This window comes from Schistocerca piceifrons, chromosome 3, assembly GCF_021461385.2.
Source record: "Schistocerca piceifrons isolate TAMUIC-IGC-003096 chromosome 3, iqSchPice1.1, whole genome shotgun sequence".
Classification (NCBI taxonomy): Eukaryota; Metazoa; Arthropoda; class Insecta; order Orthoptera; family Acrididae; genus Schistocerca; species Schistocerca piceifrons.
The window spans coordinates 462,225,468-462,236,194 of record NC_060140.1 but is presented as its reverse complement, the minus strand read 5'-3'; positions in this window follow the sequence as shown (position 1 = coordinate 462,236,194).

The following is a 10,727-nucleotide window of genomic DNA, read 5'->3' as shown; positions in this document are numbered from 1 at the left end:
ATAAACCATTTTGAAAGTTGTAATTTTTCGTCAGTAAACTTATTTAATACCTGTGGGCTCGCCGAACCCCCCTCTCCCTTACGCATCCAAGTTAGAAAAAAAGGCTTGGGCGTCCTAGGGTTAAAGTCAAATGAATGTGTAGAGCTGTGCCACCCTTCAAGTCTTCACCAAGTGCATCGGTACATGAGTCTGCAGACAAGCCCTCTGATGTGTCGTAGCAGTACATAGATTGGCTTCCAAACTACGGATTTCCAATCTGCACCACTCGCTGAGTCTCATCCAGGTACAATGCCTGTGTTATTATACTTTGCAAGCTCTTCCTATTCAAAATGCCTGCATGTAGATCATCAGGGAGCGGGGAATGCTTAGGATTTTTTAATAGGCTGGTGTGTAAGACACTATAATATCATCGTATGAAACGAAACGACACGCGGGTATGCCAGAAATATGACCATATACATATGGAAAGCTATCGAAAAAATGTGAAAAAATTATATAAAATCGGTAAAATATCGAGGAAAGCCTGATATAATTACGAAAAATTGATTTTAAATACGTAAATCTTTATAACCTGCCATTGTACCATCAATAACCGATTTCACAGCTGCGCCAGACATTTGTTGTCTTGTATGAGCGTTTCAGACCGCAGCGCCATATTCTACCTATTTACATACCTCTGTATTTGAATACGCATGCCTGTGCTTCAGTGTAGTTAAAGACAGTCATTCGATATTCATGAACTGTAGATGTTAAGCTACTGAACTTCTTTGTGCAGTCTTCGTATACTCTATACAGCAGTGCATATCTTCCTGTACATTAGTGTGCTATTTTCCTCGTTGCGATAGCTCTCTACCTAGTCACTAACTGGTGTGGGACTAGATAGCCTTGTAACTAATGAAACAGTACTGTGATGGGATATCGAGAGAATTAGCAGGGGTCTGTGACTTGGCAGGGGACATCCCTAAAGCATCATAATCAATTGGATTCAAATGCTATCAAAAACTGGAAAATGTGTAAGAATATGGCGGGTAAGGGGGTAAGGGGAGTTGAGAAGTGAGCTCTATACCGCATTACCTCACGGTTGTGGACAAACAAATTACAGCGTCTCACATACGTTTCACAAAGTGACTGCAGTGAGAAAATTGGAAGCTTATACAACAGTTTTTAGTGAGAGACAATCAGCAGCAGAAGTTCAGTCTTTAGTTTTCTCGATAAAATATGAGACAACATTCTTCTGCCAGTTTTGTGTGCCTATAAATAGATTTAATGACATCTTAAAAGGTAACTAAATTTAAATCTACATCCATATACTGGCATCGCAAGCTGTTGTACGATGTATGGCGGTGGATGGCCTGTACCACTACTAGTTATTTCCTTTCCTATTTCCACTGGCAAACAGTGCCAAGGAAAGAAAGATTGTCTGTATGCTTGGTTATGGCAGCTAATTTCTCGTATCTCATCTTCGTGGTCCTTCCGCGAAATAATGTTGGTGGCAGTAGAGTCCTGCAGTCAGCTTCAGACACCAGTTCTCTAAATTTTCTTAACAGTGTTCTTCGGAAAGAACATCGCATTCCCTCCAGGCATTCCCATTTGAGTTCTCGAAGCAGCTGCCCACCTATCAGGTGGGAGTCAATATTAACGCTTCTACAGGACCGTATTCTGAGGCAAACCCAGGTATTTGGGCTCATACATGTCAAGCACCCAGTCCTTCTGAGTAAGATAAGCCGTCTTTCGTCATTCTGGAATCATTAACAGCCGTCCGGCATGGCGAGCAGTGACTTGTCGGCTAGGAGCGTGACGTGTGGACGGAGGTTCGTGGTCCGGTGGGAGAAGTGGCGGCTGCTCGCATGCAGCCCGGCGGCTGTGGCAGGCTTGAAAGAGGAAGCGTCACAGGGGTGGATAAGGGAGTGAAACATTCTACTGCCCCCATAGACCGACAGGTCTCAGTAGGATTCGTTTTGGAGGAGTGTGCCAGAATTTTAAATGGCTTACTTCCTCCAGCATGAAAAGGCGAGAGGTAAACAGAAAATAATTGGTGCAGATATTTTCAGCTATCTGACGACGACAACCTAGCCTGTCGGAAATCCCCACAAAAGTGTCTTCAATGGTTAACTGGCGAGTGTAATCCGAGTGTAGGAAAACAAATTACCCATCACACAAATTCTCATGATCTATCTAACTAATTAGTCAATGCTTTTGATGTCAATGAAGTTTCCCTGGGCGGGTGGAAGCGTGAACGACAGTACCACGGATACCATTTGCGAGTTGGGTGGTAATCATGCGTTTTTTCTTTGTGGCGAGGTCTTTTAACGAAGTTTCAACCTCCCACATACATAGGGAGAGATTATCGTCGTAATAAAATCATCTTGTTTTCAGTCATCAGTCTTCTGACTGGTCTGATGCGGCCCGCCACGAATTCCTCTTCTGTTCAAACCTCTTCATCTCAGAGTTGCACTTGCAACCTATGTCCACTATTATTTGGTGGATGTATTCCAATCTCTGTCTTCCTCTATAGTTTTTCCCGTGGAAGTCATTCCCTGATACCGTAACAGGTACCTTATCATCCTGTCTCTTCTCCTTGTCGGTGTTTCCCACACATTCCTTTCCTTTCCGATTCTGCGCAGAATCTCCTCATTCCTTATCTTATCAGTTTACCTAATTTTAAAAATTCGTCTGTAGCAGCACATCTCAAATGCTTCGATTCCCTTCAGTTCCAGTTTTCCCACAGTCCATGTTTCACTACCATACAATGCTGGATTTCAAACGAACATTCTCAGAAATTTCTTCCCCAAATTATGGCCAATTTTTGGTACTAGTATACTTCTCTTAGCCAGGAATGCCCTTTTTGCCAGTGCTAGTCTGCTTTTGATGTCCGCCTTATCCGTCCATCATTAGTTATTCTGCTGCCTAGTTGGTAGAATAACTTCATCTACTTCGTAACCATCAGTCCTGATGTTTAGTTGTAACCATCAATCCTGATATTAAGTTTCTTACTGTTCTTATTTTTGTTACTTCTCGTTCCTTTCGTCTTTCTTCGATTTACTCTCAATCCATATTCTGTACCTATTGGACAGTTCATTCAGCAAATCATGTAATTCTTCTTCACTTTCACTAAGGATAGTAACGACATTAGCGAATCGTATTATTGACATCCTTTCACCTTGAATGTTAATTCTTTAGTCCGAACCATCGTTCTTGGTCGTCCCCTCTTATTATTCTGTATTGGTTCTTGTACATATTGTATATTACCCGTCTCTCTCTATAGCTTACTCCAATTTTTCTCAGAATTCCGAACATGTTGCACAATTTTACGCTGTCGAACACTTTTTCCAGGTCGACATATCCTATGAACATGTCCCGATTTTTCTTTAGTCTTGCTTACATTCTCAGCCGCAACGTCTGAATTGCCTCTCTGGTGCATTTACCTTTCCCAAAGTCACACTGATCGTCGTCTAAAACCTCCTCAATTTTCTTTTCCATTATTCTGTATATTATTCTTGTGAGCAACTTGGATGAGCTGTAACGCTGATTGCGCGATAATTTTCGCTCTTGTCAGATCTTGCAGTCATCAGTGCAGATGATATTTTTCCGAAGTCAGCCTCATAGATTCTACACACAAATGTGAATATTTGTTTTGTTGTCACGTCCCCCCACGATTTTAGAAATTGTGATGGAATGTTATCTATCCCTTCTGCCTTATCTGATCTTAAGTCCTTCAATCCCCTCTTAGATTCTGATTCTAATACTGGATCCCCTATCTTGTCTAAACCGCCTCCTGTTTCTTCTTCTGTCACATCAGACAAATCTTCCCCCTCATAGCGCCCTTCAGTGTACTCTTTCCACCTATCGTGTCTCTCTTCTGTACTTAACAGTAGAATTCCCATTGCACTCATAAGGTTACCACACCTGCTTTTAATTTCATCGAAGGTTGTTTTGACTTCCAACAATCATTTCTTTTTGATTTCTCAACATTTTTCGTGTACCCGTTTCGTCTTAGCTTGGCTACTCTTCCTGTTTATTTCATTCCTCAAAGACTTATATTTCTGTATTCCTGTATTTACCTGAACATTTTTGTACTTCCTTCTTTCATTGTTCAACTGAAGTATTTCCTCTGTTACCCATGGTTCTTCGTAGTTATCTTCTTTGTACCTATGTTTTTCTTTCCAACTTCTGTGATTGCCCTTTTTAGAGGTACTTCCTACTGAGCTATTAATTATTGCTGTATCTGTAGCCTTTGAGAACTTCAAGTGTATCTCATCATTCGTTAGTACTTCCATTTTTTTGCGTATTGATTCATCCTGACTAATTTCTTAAACTTCAGCCCACTCTTCATCACTACTGCATTGTGATCTGTCTATATCTGCTCCTGGGTAGGTCTTACAATCCAGTATCTGATTTCGGAATCTCTGCCTGATCATGATGTAATCTAACTAAAATGTTCCCAAGTCACCCAAACTTTTCCAAGTATTCCTCCTCCTCTTGTGGTTGTTGAAAAGAGTATTCGCTATTACTAGCTGAAATTTATTATAGAACTCAATTAGTCTTTCTCCTCTATCATTCCTTGTCCTAAGTCCATATTGACCTGTTACCTTTTCTTTTATTCCTTCCCCTACAACTGCATTCCAGTTCCCCATCGCTATTAGATTTTCATCTCCCTTTACATATTGTATGAACCTTGCATATCGTCATATACTTTCTCAATCTCTTCGTCTTCAGCTTGCGGCGTCGGCATGTATACCTGGACTATCGTCGTCAGTGTTGGTTTTCTGTCGAATCCTACCCCCGCTATACCAATTTCTGCTGCTGTTGATATTACCCTATACTCATCTGACCAGAAATCTTTGTCTTCTTTCCATTTCACTTCACTGATCCCTACTATACCTAGATTGAGTCTTTTCAAATCCCTTTTCAGATTTTCTAGCTTTCCTACCACGTTCTAACTTCTGACATTCCACCTCGACGCGTAGAACGTTATCCTTTCGTTGGTTATTCAATCTTTTTCTCATGGTGGACTCCCATTTGGCACTCCTCTCGCGGAGATTCGAATGGGGGACTATTACTGAGGTCTTTGCCAATGGAGAGATCATCATGACACTTTTTCAATTGCAGGCCACATGATCTATGGATACACGTTATGTGTCCTTAATGCTGTGGTTTCCACTGCCTTCTGCATCCTGATGGCGTTGATCATTGCTGATTCTTCCCCCTTTAAGGGCAGTTCCCCATCCCAAGATCAAGAGACTGCCGTGAACCTCCGTCCGTCCTCCGCCCTCTTTCGACAAGGCCGTTAGCTGAATGATGGTGACTTCTTATGGTGGAAGTCTTCGGCCGCCAATGTTGATTACTAATCAAAATGTAAGAGGAGGCTGGTTTCGAACCCAGGACCAAGGACGTTTTGATTACTAATACATGACGCTATCCCTAATTCTCAGATAACATTAGTGATTTTTTAAAGTTATAGGTAATACTAACTTGATATGTACAACTCCTCTGTGCTCTTATTTGCCTACCTTAAGTGACTTAGTAGGTGATGAGGAATCTGGCTGCCTTAAGACAGTTTGAAAGTGAGGAGGTATCTTGTGAGAGAGGTAGAGAATGTTTAACATATTTAAAATGTTCGGATAATAAGTTGCCGTCTCTTTATCTAAGAATAGATGATGAATGCAGCTAGCCTCTATCTCTGTGTATTGTCTTGTCTGTATAGACATGTATCTGTTGCCTTTAAGATCCCTTCACCTTCACATATAAATCTATACAGTAAAGTAAGGCCCTCCCCGTTCTTGGGCGATCCGTGATAAGACAGGCGAAAAATTAGACTAATGGAGGATTATTAGTATTATCGCTATTTTCATTCGCTCTCTCTCTTTCTCTCCTTTATCTATGTTGTACCTCCCCGCAAGAAATTTGAAAGTCAATGATTATAAAAATGTGCCAGATGTTGTCTTCGCACAAAACTGAATAATAAAAATGAGCCAAGCGTAACCTCCTTGCAAAATTAAAGAATAATAATGGCCCAAATGTAAACTCCCCACAAAAATTAAGGAATGATGATTGATCATTAAACCCACAATAATGTTAATTAAATAATGAACCATGAACTGGATGCAACATCTCAACACAAATAATTAAACCTGATAAATCTTATAAGGGCAGCAGCGCTGACCTTCGGCCCTGTGAAATAATTAAACCTGATAAATTCTTACCTCAGTAAAACTGCATCTATACCTCCTCTTATTTTTCGGCACAGCTCCGTGCAATGCTGGCCTACATTTAATTTTGATTCTTGGAGGGAATGCATAGGAAATATTCTTTAAATTGAAATGAATCTTTTTCTTTAAATGAGTTACTTTATAAAAGGTTATTATTGGGGCATCATTTTTGAACAAATTAAATACAATTAACATACGTTACTAGCTGAGCGCAATGCTGCTTCATTACTTTCTACAATAATACACATCGTCCACCACAATCCCGACCAGATTCAGAAGAACAGCACGCCGTCGACGCATGCCAACGCCCGCTCAGTACAACCGTCCACTCGCTACACACTACTGCCGACTACTACTGCAGACGGAGTGCAACTCGCAACTGCACCAGACTGCTACTACTATCCAACTGACTACTCTCTCTGCCCCGTCGCCACACACTACTGAACTCTCGCGCGGTCAAGCGCAGACTAGCAACGATAAATAACTCTCTGGTCAGAGATTCTGTCATGCCTCGCCATCGCTGGTAATGAATACATACGTGTTTCATAACCCTCCACTGGGGGGCAAAAATTTGGCAGCGATGGTGAGTCATTTGGACTTGCCATGAGCAACAATTTTTTTTTAACTAACTAGCTTTACAATCACCAAATATACAGATATATAGGTGTAGAACATGAAGTAAATATAGTGCACATGCACTGAGTACAGAACATATCAGGTAATGACAAAATGTATATACAATGAGTACAGAGCAAATCAGCAAATCACAAAAAATGTATATGCACTGAGTAGAAATCATGTTAACAAAATGACAAAAGTACACATGCACTGTAGTTCAGAACATATTTGCAAATCACAAAAATGTAAAGGCCATAAATACAAATCACGATAAATAAATGATTTTTAATATGTTGCAAGAATTGGGATAGGGAAGGGAAGGATTGCGTCATGGTTGTAGCACTTTAGGTTGCAAGCAGCTGCACTGAAAGTCCATATCTTTCTACGGAAGCACAACACCAAGTGAGGCAATCTAAAGTTCTTTTCCCAGAAATATTAATCAGCGTAGCCAAGACACTGAAATGCCGTAGTAATATTCAATTTTATCCTTTTGGTAGTACATTAGGTGCACCAAACAGTGGGACCATAATAGCATCTTCATCGCTCATGGTGGTGGACAGCATGTCGTGTCAACACCACGTTCTTGTCTGTTACAACAACGTAGAATTAGTGCAAAAACCAAATATAGTGCTCCATGATCATGAGGATATACAGGACAAACGGATATTGCAGTAATTCCAGGTAATTAGGTTAGAAGGTGCAGGGCATTAAGTCACATACTAGTTTTCATTGAGAATTACACTAGTAATGGGTGGCACTCATTGCCCAGTTATTGAACATTTCTGTACCATGTATGTAGTATTACAGAATAATGTTCATGAGTAACATTACACAGAACATTGGAACTCATTGCCTAATTGTAAACCATCAGAAGTCATTTACAGAGAACAGTAGCACTCATTGCCTAATTACAAACCATCAAAAGTCATCATAGTATTAGAGAATAATGTTTACATAATAATATAAATGAATTGTTTTTACAGAGAACATTGGCACTCATTGCCTAATTGCAAACCATCAGAAGTCATTTACAGAGAACATTTGCACTCATTGCCTAATTACAAACCATCAGAAGTCATCATAATATTACAGAATAATGTTTACATAATAATATTCATGAATTGTTTTTACAGAGTTCATTGGCACTCACTGCCTAATTGCAAACCATCAGAAGTCATTTACAGAGAACATAGGCACTCATTGTCTGATTACAAACCATCAGAAGTCATCATAGTATTAAGGAATAATGTTTACATAATAATATTCATGAATTGTTTTTACAGAGAACATTGGCACTCATTGCCTGATTGCAAACAATCAGAAGTCACTTACAGAAAACGTTAGCACTCATTGCCTAATTACAAACCACCAGAAGTCATCATAGTATTACAGAATAATGTTTACATAATAATATTCGTGAATTGTTTTTACAGAGAACATTGGCACCCATTGCCTAATTGCAAACCATCAGAAGTCATTTACAGAGAACATTGGCACTCATTGTCTAATTACAAACCATCAGATGTCATCATAGTATTACAGAATAATGTTTACATAATAATATTCATAAATTGTTTTTTACAGAGAACATTGGCACTCATAGCCTAATTGCAAACCATCAGAAGTCATTTACAGAGAACATTGACACTCATTGCCTAATTACAAACCATCACAAGTCATCATAGTATTACAGAATAATGTTTACATAATAATATTCATGAATTGGTTTTACAGGGAACATTGGCACTCATTGCCTAATTGCAAACCATCAGAAGTCATCATAGTATTACAGAATAATGTTTACATAATTAATCTAATTAAAGTAATCATTAAAATTCATTTTTTTTGCTAGCAATGCATTGCGTTAGGTAATTACTGGGGAATGAAAATATTTGCTTTTAAATTATTGCTGCAAATGAAGATGTGTAACGTCATTCGTCTTGAGTCAGCTGTAGCAAGATTATGAAACAAGTAGAGTATATGTAATCACATTCCTATATGACATGGGTTTAATGAACAACTGCTTATAGCACATTAATTTCATAAATAATTTCTCCTGCAAAATATACAAAAATGGATTATTAAACTGAAAGAAGAAGCGCATTTTATGCTGAAAAGTAGTAAACTTCGAATTAACTGGCAGTGAAATGTGTTTAAAAAATATGTGTGTTCCCTAGCTGTCCTTTCCAAAACCTTCAGTCATCCTACTATGCAATATAACACATACTGTCAAAACGAACTGCAACAAATACTTAAATAACTACATAGCATAAATACATAAACTTCAACATCATCCTCATCTGTAAAGAAAAAAAAAACTTCATTATCCATCACTTCATTATCCATATTATCATAACTCCATTATTATCATCACCTGTAAAGAAAAACTTCATTATTCATAGTAGCATATTCTTCATCATTATTCATCATCATTCATTATCACCTGCAAAAAAGTCACTTCATTATTCATTATACAATTATTCCTTATTTCTATCATATTTCATCACTAAAACTAAGATGTGAAGTTCTGTCTGACAGCCTGCATCAATCGCTTCGTATTCTGAAAGAAAAAATTCGTTGAGACTGCTATTTTACGATGTGTATAGTATATTCTTGTTAATGCATGTTAATCCTGATCCATTTACTCTTCCTCATAAGGTTTTTGCATCTTCTTTCGTTCATTCCGAAGGTGAAATTCCCATTTCTGTTTAATTTATTTCTTTTACACGTTATTTCTTTCTGAAAATGATGAACAAAGATCAATGTCTTGCATTTAAATCATATACTCATTAAATAAAAACTGGTTTATAGTAACATAATTTGAGCATACAGCATAGCATGACAGAAAACGTAATATGTTAAAAAAAATAGACAGTGTTCAGATGCAAAAATGTACACAGAATATCACAATGCAGCAGCAAAAAATGTAAAATAGTCACGATGTTGAGATTTCATAGGGCAAAAATGTCAAAGTCAACTGGTGTGTGTTATATCTTAACTAATTCATAGTGCATACAAACAAAACATGAAAACAATCGTACATACATAAAAAATGATGACAAGAAATGTGACTTTCTTTGTGTTCAGCTTGTATGTTGTGTAGTTAATAGAGACGAGAATTAAAGACTTTAATGGAGAGAGAATTTAATAAAATTAATATGTCACTAGTCAAAATTGCATAATTATTTATAAGATACGTAAGTTTATCTGGAAAAATATGCACAGTCTGATGTGTAACGACAAGAAAAGCGACCTACTAACCTTACCTTGCCGGGCACTTGCCAAGAAAAATACGACAACCATCAGTAAGTAGTCATATAAATATAATTGCATAAGTGGTCATAAAACGTGTAAATTCATCTGGAAAATATACACGGTCTGATGTATAACGACAAGAAAAGTGACCTGCTAGCCTTACCTTGCCGGGTACTTGCCAAGAAAAATACGACAATCATCAGTAAGTATTCATGTGAATATAATTGCATAAGTGGTCATACAAATTGGCAAATGGCACTACAGCATGTTAAATCATAAAGTATCTTCATTCAATAAAAGGTTTAATATTCGATATGTGGTGGCTTCCTTTGGATTTTCTGGTTCTCAAAGTTTCGACGTGTACAACATTGGGGTGAGGAATGCTGCGAATCCGATATGGACCTGCGTATAGAAGTTCAAATTTATTGCACCTACCTTTTATTTTGTTGGATAAATAGTGTGTACATACTAATATCTTCTGTCCAACGTGAAAGTCACGGCGTATACAAACCTGTTTTTGTTGTCTTCTCCGGCGCTCTGCGGCACGTTTGATGTTGTTCAGCGCGATGTCAATTATTTCATGGTGTCGTAGTCGACGAGATGTAGGAAAGTTTACTAATTCTTTAATTTTGTTATGTGGTACAA